Raw genomic sequence first — 21835 nt, forward strand, 5'->3', positions numbered from 1 at the left:
CCAAAATGGCTGCAGTACCGTGCATCCTCACCAGCACTGTGTGAAGATTCTAATTTCTCCACATCCTCTCCAACGTTTGTTATTGTCCATATTTCCTTGTTACAACCATTCTAGTGGGTGTGTGCCTACCAGCAAGTCTCTCCCTGTAGGTTTTCATAAGCTTAGCAATTCAAGGCCAGAATTTCGTTCTTTGATTTTCTGCAGGGAGAGAGATTTAACACACTTAAAAAAAAAAAAAGAAAGAAAAACACACATTTAAAAGCTTTGACTTACTTGTGATTATACTAAAAGCCATTGATTGTACATCTTGGATGGGTTATATGATATGTGAATATATCCCAAAAGAAATGCTAAAAAAAAGTCTTGATTTTTATTAGCAAGACTGTCAGAATCACGCCAGCTTTTAAAGCTTATTCTAAAAGTTGAGATGATGAGGAGGGCATTTTCTGGTGCCCTGAAATTGACAACTATGCCTCCAAGCTTGGAACAAAAAGGCATCAATTTCTCCACAATTTAAATAGAATTACAAAAATTTGGAGGTGAATATTTGTTCCAACTTTATTTACAGGTGACCCTGATACACTCAATCATTCCACACAGGTTACCCACATAACCCTTACTCCCCAATGCCATATAAAAATACACACCCAAGTCCCACTCTTCTATCAGTTAGGTATCCTGGCCCCTCTTTACTCCTTTGTCATGGTCTGTGAAATCAGAACATTCCCCATATTTTTACTCAGATTTTCATTTTAATTCCTTTCAGTTCCCCTTGTTTTGTAGTTTCCTAATGCTCATAATTCACAGAGATTTCTCCTCATCTCCACTGGGGTTTCCTTTCTTATTGCCCCACTTTATGGACCATTCTAGTCTGCTTTGCCAGGAGGCTCCTGTGACTTCAGAGCCATCGGTCTGAGAGCCAGATGGACGGGCCCAGGTTCTGGGTGTCTCCAGCATTGGTCACTCCAAGAAGGGGCTCCATGGAAATGTTCACAAACCAGGTGTGGCCATCTGCCATGGGTGAGGCCATTTTGAGGGTGTTCCATGAAGAGAAGGTTCCAAGTGAAGATCAGTTGTCTTCCAACAGGGTTCTAACACCCTAAATGGGAACTGGGTTTTCTTTACTGGCAAGGTCAGACTTCCTTTTAGCAACATTTTCTCCAAGACACCTCTACAGCAGGGTAGGAGTCATAATGCAGGGAATAAGTCATAACCTGAAGACCTTGTGCCAAACCAGGCTTTCGGTGATGACTGCCAAAGTGAAGTGATGCTTATTTGGATACTGGGGCTGTTCCCTATAGAAGGGTACAGAGGGAATCCATGGCTGGCCCACTAGAGCTCCCCTCGGTGGGGCCCTGTACCTGTCTCCCTAGTCTTGGCCTTGGCCTTGGCCTCTACGCCTCATCTCATTTGGCCAGGATCTTTGTGTTTCTTCTATGACCCACTGAATTAGCTCTGATTTTATCAAATAAGATCATAATGTGATGATGGCTGGGACTCTTGATTTCTCCATGAATTAAATAGAGAGGTAGCTAATTATAACATAGTGCACTAAGCACTTTGCATGGATTATTACATCTAACACTATGGGATCATTTGAGGTGCATACTGTTATTATCCACATATTGCAGATGAGGAAAGAAAAGGTCAGAGGTTGCCATTATGCAGCTAGCAAGATGGATGCAGGATTTGCACAGTGAGCTGTCTGGCTACACAGTGACATTTACTTACATTTAGAAAATCTCTCCCTGCCATGCAATGCTATCTCCTTCCTCTCACAGGATCTTTCCCCAACAGGCCTGTAATCGTTCTGTCAAAGAACACTTCTGGATAGGCAGATGGTGTGTTCTGTGACCATGGCTCATGGTGCTGTTCGTGATTGAGCCATCCATCACTGCTAGCCTGGACCCTGGCCTCTCTGCAGGCTTTGTTCTGACGCTTGTATGCTGTGCCAACCTGTGGAGGCCACGTCCCACCACTTCCAATTACACCCTGGAGCCTAACGCCCATGTGCACTAGAATTAGGTGAATGCATTGCCTGAAGTTCTCATGGACAGGCGGGTGGACAAGGTGAGTTTACGTTCTCATTACTCCTTGAAGTCTAGTTTTTATGAAAGTAGAGTTTGTGGGAAAGCCAACACACAAAACCAGAAAGAAACACAGAAATTCTGAGTGGGACAGAGGTTGGGCTTTTTATGTCTGTCTTTAGGTGTCAGTTGGTTTAAAAGGAAATATCAAGCCAAAGAACAATCTTCTTACTCTCCGTTCGAGCTCAGAAGGCAGGGAGAAGGTGATTTCTTTCTTTTTTTTTTCCTAACATTTTTATTAATAAATATTAACACACAAACACTCCATACATGGTGTATAATCAGTGGCTCATAATATCATCACATAGTTGTGTATTCATCACTATGATCACTTTTTAGAACATCTACATCATTCCAGAAAAAGAAATAAAAAGAAAAAAAGAAAAGAACTCATATATCCCATAATCCTTACCCTTCCCTCTCACTGACCGCTTGTATTTCCCTCTACTCAATTTATTTTACCCTTTGTCCCCCCATTTATTTATTTATTTTTTATCCACATTTTTTTACTCATCTGTCCATACCTAGAAAGCAATTTCTGACACAGAAAACAATTTCAGGTCAAATGACCCCAGTGCTGTGTTGGAAGGTTGTGACACCACACCCTATGCCAACACTGCCATGATTCCCAAAACACATTTCCATTCCATTCCTCTCTGCCTTCCTCTTCACCTTGAGTTACACCTATTAGCCCCTACCCAACTTGGCTCTTCCACTTACTCTCTTCCCTTTTCCCCACCTCCAATTTGTTGTATTTTTTTAAAGAAAAGGTGTGGGTTTACAGAAAAATCATGCACAAAATACAGAGTTCCATTATATCCCTCCACACACAGTTTTCTCTGTATTAACACCTTGCATTAGTGTGGTACCTTTGTTACAAGAGGTGAAACAATATTGTTATAACTATACTATTAACGCTAGCCCATGGTTTACATTAGGGTTCATGTTGTGTTGTACAATTCTATGTTTGTTTGTTTTTTTAGTTTATTCTAGTTTATACATATGACCTAAAATTCCCCCCTTTTAATCACAAGTAATAAGTAGAGTTACATATGAAAAATGCAAAAGTACTGCATTTATATGTGGAGAGCCGCCTCCCGGGTCAGGCCTAGTGGTCGCGCTGCAGCCTGCTCTAGAGTTCCCCCCGCCCATCGAGTGAGTCAAGATGGCGCCCGCATCCTGTTTCCGCGTATGACGCACGCGCCCACCAACCCTATCTTCCAATCACCTCTGTATACGTGGCACTAACCTATTGGGTTTGGGCACAGTATATAAGAGGTTACCCGGACAGGGTGGGTGGAGACGACCCATAGGGAGCCGTACCTGACGGCCGCATAGAGGTTGTTCCCCCGCGGGGTATCTTGTCCCGCGTGGAACCTGTAACAGAGAATGCAAGCTTAACTCCAGTAAAGGTCTGTGCTTACGACCGTTGCGTGCCTCGAACCCGTGTTTATCACTCGAGTCGGTTTGCCTGCGCCTGTCTCTTTCTCCCCTCCTGTTCCCTTCGCCGGCCGGGGATCAGAAGCCGAACGAGACGGCTGCGGACAAGTGGTGGCCCGTACGGGGACTCCTCCTCTCTCGACACCTCTTCTGCAAGGAGAGCCGTACTGTCTCTTCTTGAACTGAGAAGGACGTGCATCCTGAGCTCGCAGCGAACTTCCCGCGCCTGATCACCGCGAGAAGGTGAGTACTTCTTATTACGTGAGAGTTAAGGCCCGCGGGCTTTCAGGTAGCCCCGGGGACTCGGAAGAGCTCTCCGAGTGATTAAAGTACAGTGCCGACTGCAAGCATGGGGCAGTCAGGAAGTTCACCTTTATTACCCCCTTTAAAAACCCTTTTGAAGCAGCGGGGCATCTCGGTTAGGAAGAGTTCCCTCCTGCGGTTCTTAGATGATGTTGCTGCTTTTGCACGTTGGTTCGCCCACTCTGGGAGCCTTAGTCTGCCTTCTTGGTTAAAACTTGGTAATGACATAGAACGGGCGCGCCGGACGGGCCTTTGTATGGACCCGATCCTGGTCCCTATATGGGAGACCGTTCGTGCTTGTCTTGAGGCGGAGAATGCTACAGGCCTAAGTCCGTCTTCCGCCCTGCTGCAGGCACGGCACGCGCTCCAAGAAACTCAGTCAGTTTCGTCTGCGGACGGCTCCCGTAAAGGCAAGCCGCCAGAGTCAAGCACTAGTTCAGACACCTCTGACTCAGAGTCAGATGGTGATGAGACCGAGGGTGCAGACGCGCCTCCGCTGATCGATTGGGGGAGGCCCCCTGTCTCACCCACGCAGCCTTCCGCCCCGCCAGCGTCTGCTGCAGGGGCGCGGCGGCTTCCGGTGAATGGTTTTGGTGATCTCGCCAAAAACCCTCACCACGGGCTCCCTCTGGTGGCCGAATCAGGTAATTACAGTGGCTGCTCTCCAACTTCTAAGCGCTTGTTAAAAGGAATGGGATATGTCCCCGGCAAAGGCTTAGGAGCCTCATTGCACGGGCGCGCAAGGCCTATACAAGCTGTCTCCAATTCTGACAGACGAGGCCTGGGTTTTTCCTAGGGGCCACTGAGGGGAGATTCCCACCCACACCTATAAAACTAAAATGGAAGACCAGTACCCCGGTGTGGGTGCCTCAGTGGCCCTTACCAAAAGAAAAGCTGTCAGCATTGCATACTCTAGTGTCTATACAGCTAAAAGAGAGCCACATCATTCCCTCCACATCACCTTGGAACACCCCTATTTTTGTCATAAAGAAAAAATCAGGCAGATGGAGATTGTTACATGATTTAAGAGCCATTAATAATTGCATGGAGTCCTTAGGACCTGTTCAGATGGGGTTGCCCCTTCTTTCAGCTCTGCCAGAGCATTGGCCTATTTTCATCTTAGACATCAAAGACTTACTAAAGAAACAGAAAGGGGGAATAGGTCACGGCCTGTCCCCAAAGGCTCAACTGTCCATAGCCTTGTTTACGTATAATTTTTTAAATGAAAATTCACTAGGAATGACACCTGCTCTTCAGCACACTACTCCGAGTCCTCCACATAGAGGTCTAGTCCGTTGGAAGGATGTCCTGTCAGGACAATGGCAAGGCCCTGACCCAGTGCTCAGCTGGGCCAGAGGCTCTGTTTGTGTTTTTCCCCAGGAACCAGGACGTCAACCTGTGTGGGTTCCGGAAAGACTGGTGAGAACCGTGACGTCGCCCGAGGACGCCAAGGAACTGTTGCCCAGAAAATTGATAAGCCTCCAACCAGAGCCACCAGATCCGGTCTCCAACTCTGCTGATGACGGCGGCGACTGACGAGATGGCAACGAAAACGCCGGTCACCCTTCGATTGTTTAGAAGGGGGACCAGTTTTAATACCCCCCACTCTCCCAACAGGTGGAATCAGACCTTAAAGTGCTTGGGGAGATCAAGTTAACCCCCGTTGCCTTCGACCTTTCCAAACTGGGCGAGACTGTACAAAGTCTATGGAACCGAGTCACCTCATGGTTCTCTTGGCCCAATTTGACTACTTGGATTCTCGTAGCGGTGGGACTATTAGTGGGATTAGTCACTGTTAAATGCTTGTTAGAACGCTTGTTCCAGACACAGCAGCAATTGCGTGTTACTACCATGTTGGCTATGTCACTCGCCCCTGGTGCTCCTGACAACGACCGCCCTGCTGCCCAGTCCCCCATTTCACCGTATGACCCATCCCGGCCACTCAGGGCGGGACGCTCGAAAGCAAGGTCAGCGGCAAGGCCCATGGCTGTGTCCCGGGTATAAAAGGCGGCACCAGATGTCATAATTTTGGTCTTAGGATGATCTCTAAGGCAGAGTCACGGTCCTGGCCAGACTAGACTCCGGCCATTGCACAGAGACATCTAGTGACACCCTCGACTCTGGTTGCCGCTCTCCTGAGCCCCGCTTAGCCCAGTTGCGAGGCGAAGCACTGCAGGGAGAGTCACGTTGTTTCCAGTTCACGGGCTCTCCGGTCTCTATATGAGGAGGCATTCTGGTTGGTGCCTAGCAAGCCTAGTCCAGACTCCCCAAAGCACCAAAACAAGTAGTGGGCTAATCAAGCTCACGGGAGCTCACTCATCAATGGAGACACTGGGTCTAAGAAAGGGTCTACGGACCAAAAATAATAAAAAAGGGGGAGATGTGGAGAGCCGCCTCCCGGGTCAGGCCTAGTGGTCGCGCTGCAGCCTGCTCTAGAGTTCCCCCCGCCCATCGAGTGAGTCAAGATGGCGCCCGCATCCTGTTTCCGCGTATGACGCACGCGCCCACCAACCCTATCTTCCAATCACCTCTGTATACGTGGCACTAACCTATTGGGTTTGGGCACAGTATATAAGAGGTTACCCGGACAGGGTGGGTGGAGACGACCCATAGGGAGCCGTACCTGACGGCCGCATAGAGGTTGTTCCCCCGCGGGGTATCTTGTCCCGCGTGGAACCTGTAACAGAGAATGCAAGCTTAACTCCAGTAAAGGTCTGTGCTTACGACCGTTGCGTGCCTCGAACCCGTGTTTATCACTCGAGTCGGTTTGCCTGCGCCTGTCTCTTTCTCCCCTCCTGTTCCCTTCGCCGGCCGGGGATCAGAAGCCGAACGAGACGGCTGCGGACATTTATAATTATCCAGATGGTTACTTTTACCAGAGTTCTTTATTTTTTTAATGCTGCTTTCATCGCTGTTTAGTGTCTTTCATTTCAGTCTGAAGAAATCCGGGAGCATTGCTGGTAGGGCAGGTCTAGTGGTGGCAATCACCCTCAGCTTTTGTTTATCTGGGAATGTCTTAATCTCTTCCTTATTTTTGAAAGACAGTCTCACCGGGTATAGAATTCTTGGTTGGCAATTTTTACTTTCTGCACTTTAAATATGTCATCCTACTGCTTTCTTGCCTCCATGGTTTCTGGTGAGAAATTGGTACATAATCTTATTTTAAATAAAAGGTTGCTTTTCCTTTTGCAGCTTTCAGAATTCTCCCCTGCCCTTGCCATTTGACAGTTTGACTGCCATGTGCCTAAGAGTCTTTGACTCTGAGTTTATCTTGTTTGGTGTTCGCTGGGCTTCTTGGATGTGCATATTCATGTCTTTTGCCTAGTTTAGGAAGTTTTCTGTATTTATTTATTTATTATTTATTTATTTATTTACTACTCCTTCTGCCCCTTTCTCACTCTCTCTCTTTTCTCTTTCTGGAGCTCTGTGCTGGTTTGACTCTGTTATGGACCCCAGAGAAGACTACGTTCTTTTAATCCATTCTTGTGGGGGCAGACCTATTGTGGGCAGGAATTTTTGATTAGGTTGTTTCCATGGAGATGTGATTTCCTCTCAACCCCCCAATCCAAGATGGGTCTTAATCCTTTTCTATCATCCTTTAAGAGAGCTCACACAGAGAGAGCACAGAGAAGAAAATACCCTGGGAGAACCTGAGAGAGAAAGAAATGCCCAGAGACATTCTGGAGACAGTCACTGAAATCAGAAGCAGGAGAGAAGGGCCAACCCATTGAAAAATTGAAAAAGCCAACCCATCTATGGTATATTGCGTTCCAGCAGCTTTAGCAAACCAAAGCAGGCTCCTATAACGCATATATTGGTATGTCTGAAGGTGTTCCACGGGCCTCTTAGAATCCATTCACTTTTTTTTCATTCTTCTTTCTTCCTGTTCCTCAGCCTGACTCATTTCAGTTGCCTTGTTTTTGAGGTCATTTATTCTTTCTTTTTTTTATTCTGCCAGCTCCAAACTGCTCTTAAATCCCCCTAGGGAATTTTTCATTTCAATGATTGTGGTCTTCAACTGCAGCAGTTCTGCTTGGATTCTTTAAAAAATGTCAATGCCCTTGACATCCGAGGTGAAAATCTCCCTGGTGGTTTGGAAGATGACCTCCAGGGATGAGTCTTGTCCTGGCGTCCTGAGATCAACAATTCCATACCGACCAAAAGGGAGAAAAGAAGTATAACAAATAAGGGATCAGTGGCTGAGAGAGTTCAATAGAGTCGAGAGGCTACTCTGGAAGTCATTCTTACGCAAGCTTAAGTTAGACATTGTTACTCACCATAACTTGCCAAAACCATTCCAACCAATCCTAAAGAACACTCAGGACATTATATAAGATTCTACAAAGTTTCCACACACAAAGGCGACTTTCCAGAAACCTACAACCTCAGATGGGTCCCTGGACCAGATAAGTACTGAAACCTAGAGGGCCCAGCCTCTCTAAAACATCAACTAGATCCATCTCCCCACCCATATTATAAACGGTGCCTTCCAACATGCAAAATGAGTGTAGCCCAAATACCCCTTAAGAATGTGAGAAAGACTGAATGTGTTGGTTGAGTTATATAGAGAAGGTAGGGTTTAACAAATGAGTATGATTGCTGAATAATTAGATTGGTATTTCTTTTACCAATATGCTCCAGTATGCTCCAGTGTCTTAGAGCATACAGAAGTAAAAACCTAAAATTGTGGCATTGTAATCCAGAAATCTGTTCTACACCTAATTGTTGGGATGTGCTTTGAAATTTATTGCTTTTTTGTATATACTTTATTTTTCACAAAAAAAGAAAAATAAAGTCGATTTTGATGGTAAAAAAGATTTATTCCTTCTAGCTTCCAATGTATTGGAGCAGCTAGAAGGAAAAGTCTGAGATGATGGTATGGTAGCCCATGATAAACTCTGGGATCTGTCCTGTAACTACTTGTTGAAGAGTGCTTTGAAAACTACCGCTTTTTTCTATCTTTGCTTTGTATATGTGTTATATTATACAATAAAAAAAGTTAAAAAAAAAAAAGTCTATGCTCTTATTTAGACTCCTGCATTGTTCATTCTTGTTTTCCTAATATCCTTTAGTTCTTTCTCTGTGGGTTTTCCTCTATCTTCCAGAGCACACAGGGGCAAAATGTTAATTTCGCCAAACTGGGTATCTGGACAGCAGGTGTATTGGAGAACTTTGTGTTATTTTTGTGTTCTTTCTGCAACTTTCCTGTAAGTATGAAATTTTTTCAAACTAAAAGAGTTGAAAAACTAACTAAATAACATGAAACATCCCAGAGAATGTGAAGATGTCACTGAGACTAGGTTTTCCTTCTCTGACAAAATGGAGGTAACTATGTCCCTCTTATGCCTCCAGTGTCAGTATAGATGCTCGTTCTTGCTAATAGCAGTTTATTCTCCTTATGTGTCCACATACCTGCATCTTTCCCTGACTCTCAGCCCTGGGAGGGCAGGGAGCACATGTCATTTCCTCTTTTGTACAGTAGGACTAATACCGGCAATCATTGACAACATTTTTGTTGGAATAAATGAGATGGTGAAAAATAATTACCATACCTGGTACATAGGAAAAAAAACAATAATAGCTCGCTATTATAGAAATTGCTGTTCAGTAGGGTTTTATTGCTTTGTAGGGAGGAATTTCAGTTATCAGTATCATGTGAAGCTACCTTAGGCTGCTAGAGTCATGTAAAAATGCACATGGTAGTTTATTGGTCTATCTTGGTGGAAGGAAATAGTCTCTTAATCCAAAATATACTTGGTGTCTAGTCCATGGACCGTGGTCCCTAAATATTTGCCAACTGATGAATGATTTCATGCTTGGAAGATTTCAGCACAGCCCATGTCCATCCTGGAAGAACTCTTTCTAGATGAAATCTATCTTTTCCTGACTGTGGTCCAGTAACGAACTGAGAGGGTGATAACAATGAAAGAGATGGGTGAGGGGCTGTCTGGGCTGGGGACAGAAAGCTTTGCCACTTGTCGCCTCAGTTCTGGGCATCTGAATGGTGATGGGGCCCTGTGTACACAGGACATTTTCAAGCAAAAGAAACATTGGCTTCCTGCCTTCCACTGGGCCTGGCCTCCTGCCTTGTCTTTCTGGGAGCAGAACACAGACCTGGCTTGTGATTGGGGTGCAGAGTGGGTGTCAGCCCCAGATAATCTCTAGTGAGTCTCGCTTTGGCAGGAAGCTTTCCTTCCAGTCAAAATGCAGAGTTGTTTTGTCCCATGGGGCCTCCTGTTCACGGACAAAATCATTTAGCATACTGCGAGACTGTAGTTTATTTCTAGTACTTCCAATTCCGTTTTGTTGTTTACAACATCAGGCATCTCTCTGTAGATTTCCCAATATGCATAACATTATTTAGTCATTCAATTTCTGAAATAAATAGCTGCTTATTTTCAGTGTATCTGAAACACAATGCCAAGTGCTTTACAAAGGCCACCTCGTCATTCTCATTAATAGTCTCATTACCACAGTCCAATAAACAGACAAGGAAACCAAGGACCAAAGAAATTGCATCACTTGCCAAGGCTTCACATTTCGTGATAGAATGGGAGAGCCTGGATGTGACCCACATTCAGTTATTTCCCTAGTAAGATACTTTTGCACAATGCATCCATGTCTGATTAATTCTATTAGAATTGTAAAATTGGCTCAGAGACCAGAAATAATTTAAACAACATGAAAGTTAATTTTCTTCTTTTACATAAAAGCAGTCTGGAAGCAGAGAGTAACCAAAAGTTATGGTGATTTATGGCCATGCATAACCTGGAGTCCTTCTCTCTTTCTGCTTTATTATCCTTAGTCAATGGCTTTCACCCTTAAATTTGTCTCATGAAGCAAGATTGCTGCTGGGGTTCAAGCTATCAAATATGTATTCCACACAGAAAGCAGGAGGAAGGAAAAGCAAGCAAAAGAGGCCTGAATCAGAAATCTGCTGACCTCTTAAGGATCTATTCCAGACATCTCTCCCAACAAATACCATTTACATCTCAGTGGTCAGAACTTTATGAAAGGACCACACCAAACTATATGGGAGGCTAAACAAAAAAAATGCAGTTTTAGAAGTTGGTTCCCTTGTTTTCCCACTTAAAATTATAATTATGCTACTTGGGAGAAGGATATGGATATAAGGTAGGTGACTAGCAGCTTTGGTTACCATTAATTTATATTTGGTCACTTCCAAATGCTGAGTCTATATTTGTTATTTTTGATAGAGTAGTCCCATCATTTCCCCAATGTCATATACCTCCCTCACCACCTCTCTAGTTTAATGCTTCTTCCCTCTGAGGATAGTGAAGGAAAAGAAATAGAATAATGCAGTAAACTTGTCAATCCTGCATATCCTCCCACCAAAGCAAGGTATCAAAAATATGCCATGTGTTTTCTCTTCCTAGGCTACTCAAGCAAATACCATGAACTGGGTTGGGTTAAACAATGAGAATTTATTCATTCATGGTTTGAGGCTGGAAAAAAGTCCAAATAAGGTGTCATCAAGGTGATCCTTTCTTCCAGTGTGGCATTCTGGGGCTGGCTTCTGGGGACTCCTGGTCTTTAGTTTACCACAGGCAATGCACATGGCAGCCTGTCTTTGTTTCTCCCTTCCCTTCTGGGTTTCATTGAACTTCAGCTTCTTGCTTCCTGTGGCTTTCTCTCTCTCAGCCTAATTTTCATTCTGCTTATGAAGGACTCCAGTAATAGGATTGAAACCCATCCTGATTGAACTGGGCTACGCCTTAACTGAAGTAACTTCATCAAAAGATGTTGCAGTGAGTTCGCACCTATGGGAATGGATTGAATTTAAGAACATGCTTCTCTAGGGTACATACAGCTGCAAACCACCACACCACGTAATATAGGCCCCCTTTCTGCTATACACTCAGTAAGCAGTGCAGATCCAAAGCTAGAGGGGAGGGACACTGAAGGCCCATGTAGAGATTTCACATATTTTTCAATGACTGTTTTCCAAGGGTAAACAATCCTCAGGAAAGAAAATATTCTTCTCTGTTAATCTAGAAGCATGCATACTTTCCAGGAATTAGGGCTCTCTACAAACCAGGGCATTAGCCATTTGACTCCCCGAACTATGCACTGGATTGAGCAAGTACTGCAACCTGGACATTCAAAAGAACTAAGATCCTCGGGGACCTGTTCTAGGACACTTCATCCACCATAGCTCACGCTCATGATCTGCTTCTTAGTAATTAGGTTCAGGTATCAACTTGGTCAGGTAATGGTGCCCAGTTGTTTTGTTGCTGTGGACTTAAGTCATCGGTATGTGAATTTCATCTATGGCTGATAGTATCTGTAGTCCGTTAAGGGAGAGTGCCTTCCACAATGAGTGAGGCTTAAAAGGAGAGGTGAGAAGAGAGATAAACAGCTCAGCACAGCTCTGAGGAGCTCAGCAGAGCCCAGCACAATGCAGCTTAGAGCTCAGAGCCAGCTCAGACCCAGATATTTGGAGATGCAGAAAGGACCTGCCTTGGGTAAAGCTGTTTGAAGTCAGAAACCAGGAGAGAAGCCCAACAGATGTCACCCTGTGCCTTCTCAAATTAGTAAATTTGTAACTAAATAAATCCCCTTTAAAAAAGCCAGTCTGTCTCTGGTATATTGCATTCTGGCAGCATTAGCAAACTAAAATAATGTCTTATCCTAGAAATATCATAAGGGATTATATTAGTTTTCTGTTACTGATTTAAGAAATTACCACACATTTAGTATCTTAAAACAAAGTCAGTTAATAACATTACAGTTCTGGAGGTCAGAAGTATCAGATGGATCTGTGGGACTGTGTTTCTACTGCAAGACCAAGAGAAGACTCTGTCCCCTTGCCTTTTAGAGCTTCTTGAGGCCATCCACATTCCTTGGCTCATTGACCCTTCCTCTGTCTTCAAAGTCAGCAGCATAGCATCTTGAAAACTTTCTCTCTGTTCTCTGCTTCCATAATCACATCTTCTTCTCTGACTCTTCTACCTCCTTCCCTTGTAAGCATCCTTGTGAATGCATTGGGTCCCCAGATAATCCAGAATAATCTCCCTATCTCAAGATCTGTAACCTTAACCAGATCTGCAAGTCCCATTTGCCATGCTAGGTAACACACTCACAGCTTCTAAGAATTAGGGCATAGACAGCTTTGGCTGGGAAGGAGTATGTGTGGGGGGGTCATTGCTCTGTAAATCACGGAGATGTTGTTGGTATTTCCTCCAATTTCTCCTGAGCTCCCTTTCACTCTTCTAGTTTGGCCATTTAAAACTATTCATCCCTGTGAAGGTCTATGGGCCAAAGGCTGTCTAACTGGGTGTGTCCCCCGCATATCCTGTTTCCCATGGCTGTGAGAAGAGGATGAGTGTGTGTGTGGCAGGGTGGTGATGGTGGAGGAACTGTGCACAAACAGGCCTCAATAGTGGGGCTCTGTTTTAGATGTCTGCAGCAGGACAAAACTTCCTGCAGCGTACTCTGTTCCCAGAACCATCAGAGAGACTTCTCACTCATTTAAGAACTGGATCCAACCCCTCTGTCCTGCAGTAAGGGCCCCTTCTCCTTGTGTTCCATCATGCCACAGGGACAAATGTCCCACAATGAGATTATACATGTATCAAGAAACAGTTGGAGACTCATCTATTGCTGCAGGAACAGAGGGTGACAATTGGGAATGAAAGAGCCTTGGTGATCAGCCTAAGGCTTCTCCCCCATCTCTTGGGAAACACACACACACACACACACACACACACACACACACACATAAACAGCTTTTTTGTTTTCATTCACTCAGTTATTAACTAAACTCTTTCTGTTTTCCAGGTCCCGGGCAAGATAATGAGGCCACAGATATGTATGGTATCCGTTCCCTGCCTCATTATCTTTTAGAACTCTGGGAGGCTGAATCCAGCTCTCTGGATTTCAGGATACATCCACATTATGAATCTTCACAGAGGTTTGTTTGCTACAAAGTACTGCCTTCACTCCTGGTCTTTTTAGTTTCTTGGAAATAATGGCTTAGGGACCTCCTGAGTCTCACCTTCTTGGGCCCTTCTGCTTTGCAAAGATCTTCATCTTTACCTGCCTGGATCTTATACTCCAGTTATGCCTCTTTGAAATGTTATACCATACTTTACCAGCCTCGCCCTAGTCTAGACTCTTGCTATTCAAAGAGTGTGGTCCATGAACCATTAGCTTCAGCAGCACCTGGGAATTTGTTAGCAATGTAAAATCACAGGTTCTTCCCCAGAACTCTGAATTTTAATCCTCCTGGTGAGATGTATGCAAATTCAAATTTGAAGGTCACTGGTATGACTTCAGCAAAATCAGTAATCTCTCAGGAGCTCAGTTTCCTCACCTGTTACATGGGAAGTTGGATAAAATAAGCCCAGAATTTCCTTCCATTGGAAGTATTTTAGGGCTGTTCTGAGTAACTCTCCCTTTTAAAATGTTTTTAGCAAAAACTATACTGCAGAAGCATCAAACCAAAGATGGAGCAATAATCAGACCAGTGGTTGAATTTTTAAACTACTAAAAAATCAGTTTGATTCATATATTGCAAAATAATCCATCACTTTTGAGCTATATAGTAATTTACAGTAGTTGTAACTAGTGATAATTTACATTACATTTACACATAGACCAATCCATTTAATACTCACAATGCTTAGTCTTATCAAACATAAGCTGGTTTATGTGAGAAGATATTTGCATGTGTGCATATGTATACAGACACTCATGCACACACAAAAATGCATTCATACACGCTCATGTGCACTCAACACTTGACACAACAAATGTTGTAGCTACCACTTCTCAACTGGTAGCTCTCTCTCTACCTGCACCCTCCATTGTAACTTGAACTTCTCCAGCCCACAGGAACTGGTCCCTCCTCCTCAGCCCTACACACTCTTTGCCCAGCCTAGGTGTGGTGGGTACAGGCTGGAGGAGACTAAAAACTTCTCAATCTGCTAACTGCGGAGGGCAGAAACAGGCTGGGAGAGGGGGGTGGTTGGAAGGGTACAGGTAGGGGAGAAGGGAAGAGAAGCCTGGTCTTCTGGATCCACCAGGCAGCTCTGCTACTTCACCTCTGCCATGCTTATTTGGGCCAGTCTGCTTTGCACATGCAATGCCTTCTACACTTCTCAACCTGCTCAACCGAGGAGGGCAGAAACAGACTAGGGAGGGGGGTGGTTGGAGGGGTACAGGTAGGGGAGAAGGAAGGAGAAGCCTGGGCTTCTGGATCCACCAGGCAGCCCTGCTACTCCACCTCTGCCATGCTTATTTGGGCCTCTCTGCTTTACACCTGCAATGCCTTCTACCTGGAATAGTCCCCTACCTCCTGCTGAATAATCAGTTATCATTGCAGACCCAAATGTCCCTTCTCTGTAGAGCCACCCACAGCTTCTCAGTTCAGAGCAAGTTACTTTCTCTACTGTGCTCACACACCACTTCGCATGTCTGAGCCTTGTGGTCTGAGGCTTCCCTGTTGGTTTGTGCGTGATGTTCCTAGCTCTTCTACCTGAACTGATCTCCTGAGGACCAGGGGCAGATCTTGATTCTTTTCTCACCTAGACATCTAAGGAGGCCTTAGACATGTAGCTACAGCTAAAAAAAATGCTTGTTCAAACATTATACTGGTTGTCAGAATTCTGGTGTTTGGGTATACCAACTTAGTTTGCCATATCAGAAAACTGGTGTTTTGTTGGCCTAATACTATTAGCTCTAATTTTAAAACTCTAAAATCTGAGTCATTGTGTTGAGATTAATTCCCTGCACCAACTTTCCCATTGGAATAAGATGCTCTCTTAGGAGATCTTGTGACCCCACCACTTTCTCTGTTCAGTGCATTCCAAGGCTTATTATGTTGTCCTAACTCCCATTTTCAGGGTTGAATACAGCTGAGTATCATGCTTTCCTCTGTTTCTTATCTGTTTTTTTTCCTCCATGGCCCCTTTTTGGGAGGGAAGAGAAGCCAAGAGGATCAAGGAAGGGCTGAGGATTTCACTCAGGGACCCTCTTCTCCCCTCCCCCCACCCATCTACTTCAAACTCTCCTTTTTTGTGAACATTTTCCACTCCAGCCTTGATCTTATTTGTCTCTCCTCTGTTGTTCTAGAGCCTTCCACTCCATCCCTGGGGTTCCTCCATGTCCAAGGCTCTCCTCCTCTGGGGTAACTTATTTTAACAAGACTTTCTTCCCTAATTGTCTGCAAGGAAGTTGGAAGGGAGAAGGCACATGAACAGCAGAAATTCCATCCTAGAACCTGGAAAATAAATTGTAGAAGACTGTCAGCTATAGGTCATTGTGGTAGTTAGATTCAGTTGCCAACTTGGTCAGGTGAAAGCACCTAGTTCTGTTGCTGCGGACATGTGCCAATGGTACATGAACCTCATCTGTTACTGGTTACATCTGCAGTCGTCTGGGAGGCATGCCTGCTGCAGTGAATGATGTTTGACTCAATTGGCTGGTGCTTAAATGAGAGAGTGCAACGTAGCACAGCCCAAGCAGCTCAGCATACCTCATCTCAGCACTCGCAGCTCAGCCCAGGCCTTTGGAGATGCAGAAAGGAATCACACGGGGGACAGTTGTTGGAACCCAGAGGCCTGGAGAGAAGGCCAGCAGAGATTGTCTTGTGCCTTCCCAAGTAAGAAAGAACCTCAGATGAAAGTTAGCTTCCTTTCCTCTGAAGAACCAATGAAATAAATCCCCTTTTGTTAAGAGCCAATCCATCTTTGGTGTGTTGCATTCCGGCAGCTAGCAAACTAGAACAGATTTTGGTACCAGAGAGTGGGGTGCTGCTGAAGTTTGCAAATACCAGATATGTTGGAACGGTTTTTCGAACGGGTAAGAGGAAGATTTTGGAGGAACTGTGACAAGAATGATGGAGATGTCCTGGAGTGCTTGAAGAGACTGTTGGTGTAAATGGAACCACTGCCAATCTGGACAAAGGGGGACACAAAGGGACAAATTGCAGTTTGCAGAGTGAGAACCATGGAAGCTCTGGTCTGAAGCCAAGAAACCTCGGCCTGGAGAATGGACCCACCCATATATATGGAGAGGGTGTGTTTACCCTGACGGCAAAGGATGAATCGGCCATCTCATTGAAGTGGAAGAGTTGTGCCACCTGAGGCCTTGGAGAAGAGTTGTGCCACCTGAGGCCTTACAGCATGCTCCTTGAGGACTGAGGAGAGCCTGGCCGCCACCACATGGAGGGGTTGAGGGTTTGCCCCAAAAATGGCAGAGAGCCCAGGTGTGGCCGTGATGCCTGGAGAGAGTGGAGCCAAGAAAAAGGTGGTCTCCTCAATGTTCCCTGAGGTTGATTTGGAAAGAGGCAGGTCACTGCATAGGCCCTTGCAAAGGGTGGGACTGCCACTTTCTAAAGCTGAAGGATAAATGACTTTCAGACTTTGAAATCCAATGGTGTTTGCCCTGCAGGTTTTCCTTCCAATTTCTCCCTGTGGATCCTGGGACTGTCCCTCCTTTGCATATTGGCACCAGACAACTTGTTTTGAGATTCACAGGTCTACAGCCAGAAGAGAAATTTTTGCACCTTAATATTTTTTAAGTTGATGCGTGTAGTTGCCAAGTTGACAAGGGATGGATATGTGGTAGTTAGATTCAGTTGTCAACTTGGCCAGGTGAAGGGACCTAGTTCTGTTGCTGTGGACATGAGCCAATGGTACATGAACCTCATCTGTTGCTCATTACATCTGCAGTTGTCTAGGAGGCGTGCCTGCTGCAATGAATGATGTTTGACTTAATTGGTTGGTGCTTAAATGAGAGAGTGCAATGTAGTACAGCCCAAGCAGCTCAGCATACCTCATCTCAGCACTCGCAGCTCAGCTCAGGCCTTTGGAGATGCAGAAAGGAATCACCCAGGGGAAAGTTGTTGGAACCCAGAGGCCTGGAGAGAAGGCCAGCAGAGATTGTCCTGTGCCTTCCCACGTAAAAAGGAACCTCAGATGAAAATCAGCTGCCTGTCCTCAGAAGAACCAATGAAATAAATCCCCGTTCATTAAAAACCAATCTGTCTCTGGTGTGTTGCATTCTGGCAGCTAGCAAACTAGAAGTCATTATATATAAAAAATACCAATATTTTGTTATTATCATAAATACAGAAAAACTAGTGCAGTATTACCATGTTGCTCAGAATTTTTACCCCCTAAGAAGAGGCAATGAATAAACAAGGCCTCCTGGTGGGGCAGTGGCGTTGGAGGTAGGATTGTGCTTTTCTTCTAATTGCTGTACTTGGGTGCAGCTTGACATCTATCTGCTCTGCAGAATTGTATTCCAGTAGCTTCTTACCTGGACAACACTCCATACTGTTCTTCGGGTTGAAAAGCAGAATTATATTCTACTAATTGGAAAAGAATGGAGCCTGCCAAACCTACCATAAATAAATAATAAAATAATATAAAATGCAGGTCCAGTCTTCTATTTTTATCTTTTGTTTCAGGGTAACAAGCTGTTTCTTTCATAATCCACATTCAGTGCTTCGGGAAATACTGCTGTCTTCTGCTCAAACCTATCCAAAATTCCCGCATTTCTCCATACTGCTCACTCTGGCCTGAGCAATGAGCTTCCACCTGGGTTAATGCAACACCATCTTAAACCTCCATCGACCCACATCACTCATAGCTCAGACTGTCTTTTCGACCTGACATGTGCCCCTACCCCCTGTCCAGATACCAGCCTCACCCATGCTGCCCCTTCCTCTATTTCATATGCATCACCATCTCCATGAGGCCCATCTTGACCTTCTCATTTTTTATTGTGACCTGCTTGCCCTGCCCTCACCCCTCACTCCCAAGCCCCATCACTCTGTTCTTGTTTTCCATTTTTCCATACTAATCTTCATTTCCTAAGGTAATACACATTCATTTATTCACTGGGTATGCTTTTACTGGCTGTCTCCCCTGTTAAAAATGTAAGACCCAAAAGGGCAGGTATACTTGTCTGTTTTTGTTCATCCTTCCCAAACATTTAGGGGTGTCTGGCACACTGTATACACACACTAAGAATTTCTTGTAAGAATAAATGACTCATTCACGTAAGGCCCAGAGAATGGGTCCTGCCAGGGGCCCCTGACATCCGTGGGTGATGTCTGGGAGGCCTGGGGCAAAAAGAGCACTTTTTCAAACATCCTGACATGTGTGTTTTGGTTTGCAAGAGCTGCTATGACAAATACTGCATGATGCATCAACATAAACAAGAATTCATTGTCTCAGAGCTTTGAAGGCTAGAAGTTCAAATTCAAGGTGTGAGCAAGGCCATGTTTTTTTCCAGAGTCTGGAGCATTCTGCTACTAACTTGCTGCCATCCTTGCGATTCTTTGGCTTAAATCTCTGCCTCCTATCATATGGCGATCTGCCTGTCCTTGCATCTATCACTCTGGTTTCTGCTGATTTCTGGCTTCTCTGACTACCCCCAAATTCCCCCCTCTTTTTAAGACCTCAAGTTCACATGGATGAAGGCCCACTTTGTTTTAATTTGGCCTCACCTAAATAAAGTCTTTGGCAATCTTATTCACAAATGAGTCCACACCTTAATGAATAATAACATCTTCAGAGGTTCAATTTACACATGGGTTCACACCATAGGAATGCAGATTAAAACGTGGACATGTCTTTTGTGGGGGTTCAGTTCAGTCCCCAACAATGAGCAATGAAAGAAAGGAGAAGTCATTTAGTATGGAGATGCTTTTTTCATGAGCGACAGTGCCCTTCTCCTCCTTCCGACGCCCAGAAACCTTTCTGACTTTGGAGGGAGCTCTGCCAACGGCATCCCAGTCTGATCCGAGCATAGTTCTGGTGCTCACCCTAAATCTAGGTTTTGTCCATCAGGACGAGCAGCCTTAAAACGACCTCAGCACACACTGCAGCCATTTGGAACAAATAGGGAGACCCCCTCTGTCCATCAGGAGATGTTTTTCTCCCCTTGAGGGCACTTAGGACTGACCGGCATCAGCTGTTTCTTGTTACAGTCCCCCTATGGGACAAGCGGGATGGCCCTGCGGGGGAGGTTTTAAGAGCCTCCTTGCCCACACAGGCTTTCTCCTTTCACAGGCTCTAAGTTGGCTGCCTTTTCATTTCACTGTCTCCTTGTTGTCGTATTTATGGCCCAGGATACAAGAGAAGGCTGGTCAATATCCACAAGCCCTTTAATCATGGCAAAGACACTTGGTCAAGATTTATCGAAGGGCAGCAGAGAAGGCTCTAAATGCACCCTGAGGTTTTAAGAATGAAACTTGGTGGAGGCTGTGACTACCAGAGACAGCGGCTATTTCCCTCCAGCACAGACAACTGCAGAAAGCATCATGCTCCTGAGAGAAAAGCAGTGGCCTCATCTCTGCCCAGCGTGAGCCAGATTCAGAATTGTCCGGGCTGTCATGTGATGACCTCATCAAAGTTTCTGAGCTTTCCTGATGACTCTTGGAAGACTGTTTTAATTAGGAGGCTTGACACTGAACAGTGACAGAAAGTCCTTCACCATTAGAGCCTGCTGGCGGTGATTTAATTAAATGGGATGCCACAGAGGCAAAGGTCAAAAGAAAGACTTGCACTCTGATAGCCACAAATTCCAGATGCGGGAAAGTTGTCTGGATGCAGGGGGATTGTCATGATGGGAGGCAGGGGTGGTGGCAGTGAGCCTGCGGTTCCTCAAGTCCCTGCTTTGTTCCCTAATCGGGTGGCAACACTGAGAATGGGCACTCATTTCCCATGCACCCATCAGGCACCTGCAGTTGAAAGGACTCTTCTGTCTAGTAACATTGCAAGACTCCTTAAACCAGGACATCCCCAGAGAAAAGGATGATGTGAGAAGAATAATGTCACATGCATCAGTGGGATATAGCAAGAGTCAACTTGGAAAATCCACCACAGAGGGAAAGGAGTGAGGGTGGGAGAAGAAAAATGAGCTCTGTCCTGACTTGAGAGCTGCTGGGCTTCAATGTCTCCATCTGTTCAGTGGTGGTTGGGGTGGGAGGTGGAAGGGGACGAGAAGCTACCCTGCTGGTCTCCAAAGTTCTTCCCAGTCCTCTGTTTCTTTGAGTCTATTCTTTTTTTTTTGCATGCATGGTCCAGGAATCAAACCTGGGTTTCCTACATGAAAGGTGAGCATTCTACTGCTGAACCTCCCATGCACCCGAGTCTGTTCATTTTAACCCTTTAAAATAAAGTAAATCTCAGTGGGCCATTTTGGATTATCTGTCTCTCCACTCCCAGGGTCTGGAGCTGATTCACTAGTTCCCTGTCCCTGGATCTCAATCTTTGTTCTCTTCAGTAAAATAAACTGCATTTCTCAGTTGTTTCCATTCTTATCAACTTCAACTCGAGTTATATTCCAGCTCCACCACTTACTAGTGGGGTGAACTTGTACAAGTTACCTGACTTCTCTGGGTCTCTCTTTTCTCATCTGTCAAATGGGCACAGTCGTCCATTTCCCCAATTTTCTTAGAAGAAATTTTGCACCCTGTGAAAGATTAGACTAGGCAGGGATAATGCATGTGTACCATCATGGAAATCCATGAAACCAAAGGAGGTTTACCAAGAGAAATTTGGGTGGCAAAAGACAGTTGCAACACTTTAGTTCAAGTAATAAGGGTTTAATAGAAAGAACCATCTAGAACCTATGATAGGACATACAGGGCTCAGAAGAACCTGGACCAGGAACCACAAACCCACAGACTGCAGGTGGCTTCTCTGAAGCTTCTCTGGGACCCTCTGGGGACCATCTTCTTTACTCTGCCTCACTGAGGCAGCTCCAAAGTAATTCATGGAGAATAAAGGGGAAGGTGAAATGGAGGTCAAACACATCCTGGTGCCTGAGATGGCCACCAAGTGTTCTTAATTCCAGAGGAGCAAGATGGGATCTGACGAGAAACCCAGAGGAGAAAAGGGTGAGGATTGTCTTAGTTTGCCGGAACGGCTATGATGAGTAACAGACAGTAGGTAGGCATAAAACTTAACAAACATGAATTGTCTCACAGTTTTGAAGGCCAGATGCTCCATATCAAAATCTCAGCA

The 21835-nt window shown here is 45.0% G+C and overlaps 1 long non-coding RNA gene across 2 annotated transcripts in view; it reads left to right on the forward strand.

The window, feature by feature from the left end:
* The window catches only part of LOC143684807 (uncharacterized), a 61068-nt gene extending 47184 nt beyond the window's left edge, over positions 1-13884 (forward strand). For both annotated transcript variants that reach the window (XR_013176181.1, XR_013176182.1), the window contains exon 3: positions 13632-13884. This is a non-coding gene — a long non-coding RNA (uncharacterized LOC143684807). The remainder of the gene's footprint in view (positions 1-13631) is intronic.
* The last annotated feature ends 7951 nt before the right edge of the window (positions 13885-21835 follow it).

The sequence above is a fragment of the Tamandua tetradactyla genome, chromosome 1 (genome assembly GCF_023851605.1).
Source record: "Tamandua tetradactyla isolate mTamTet1 chromosome 1, mTamTet1.pri, whole genome shotgun sequence".
NCBI classification, from domain to species: Eukaryota; Metazoa; Chordata; class Mammalia; order Pilosa; family Myrmecophagidae; genus Tamandua; species Tamandua tetradactyla.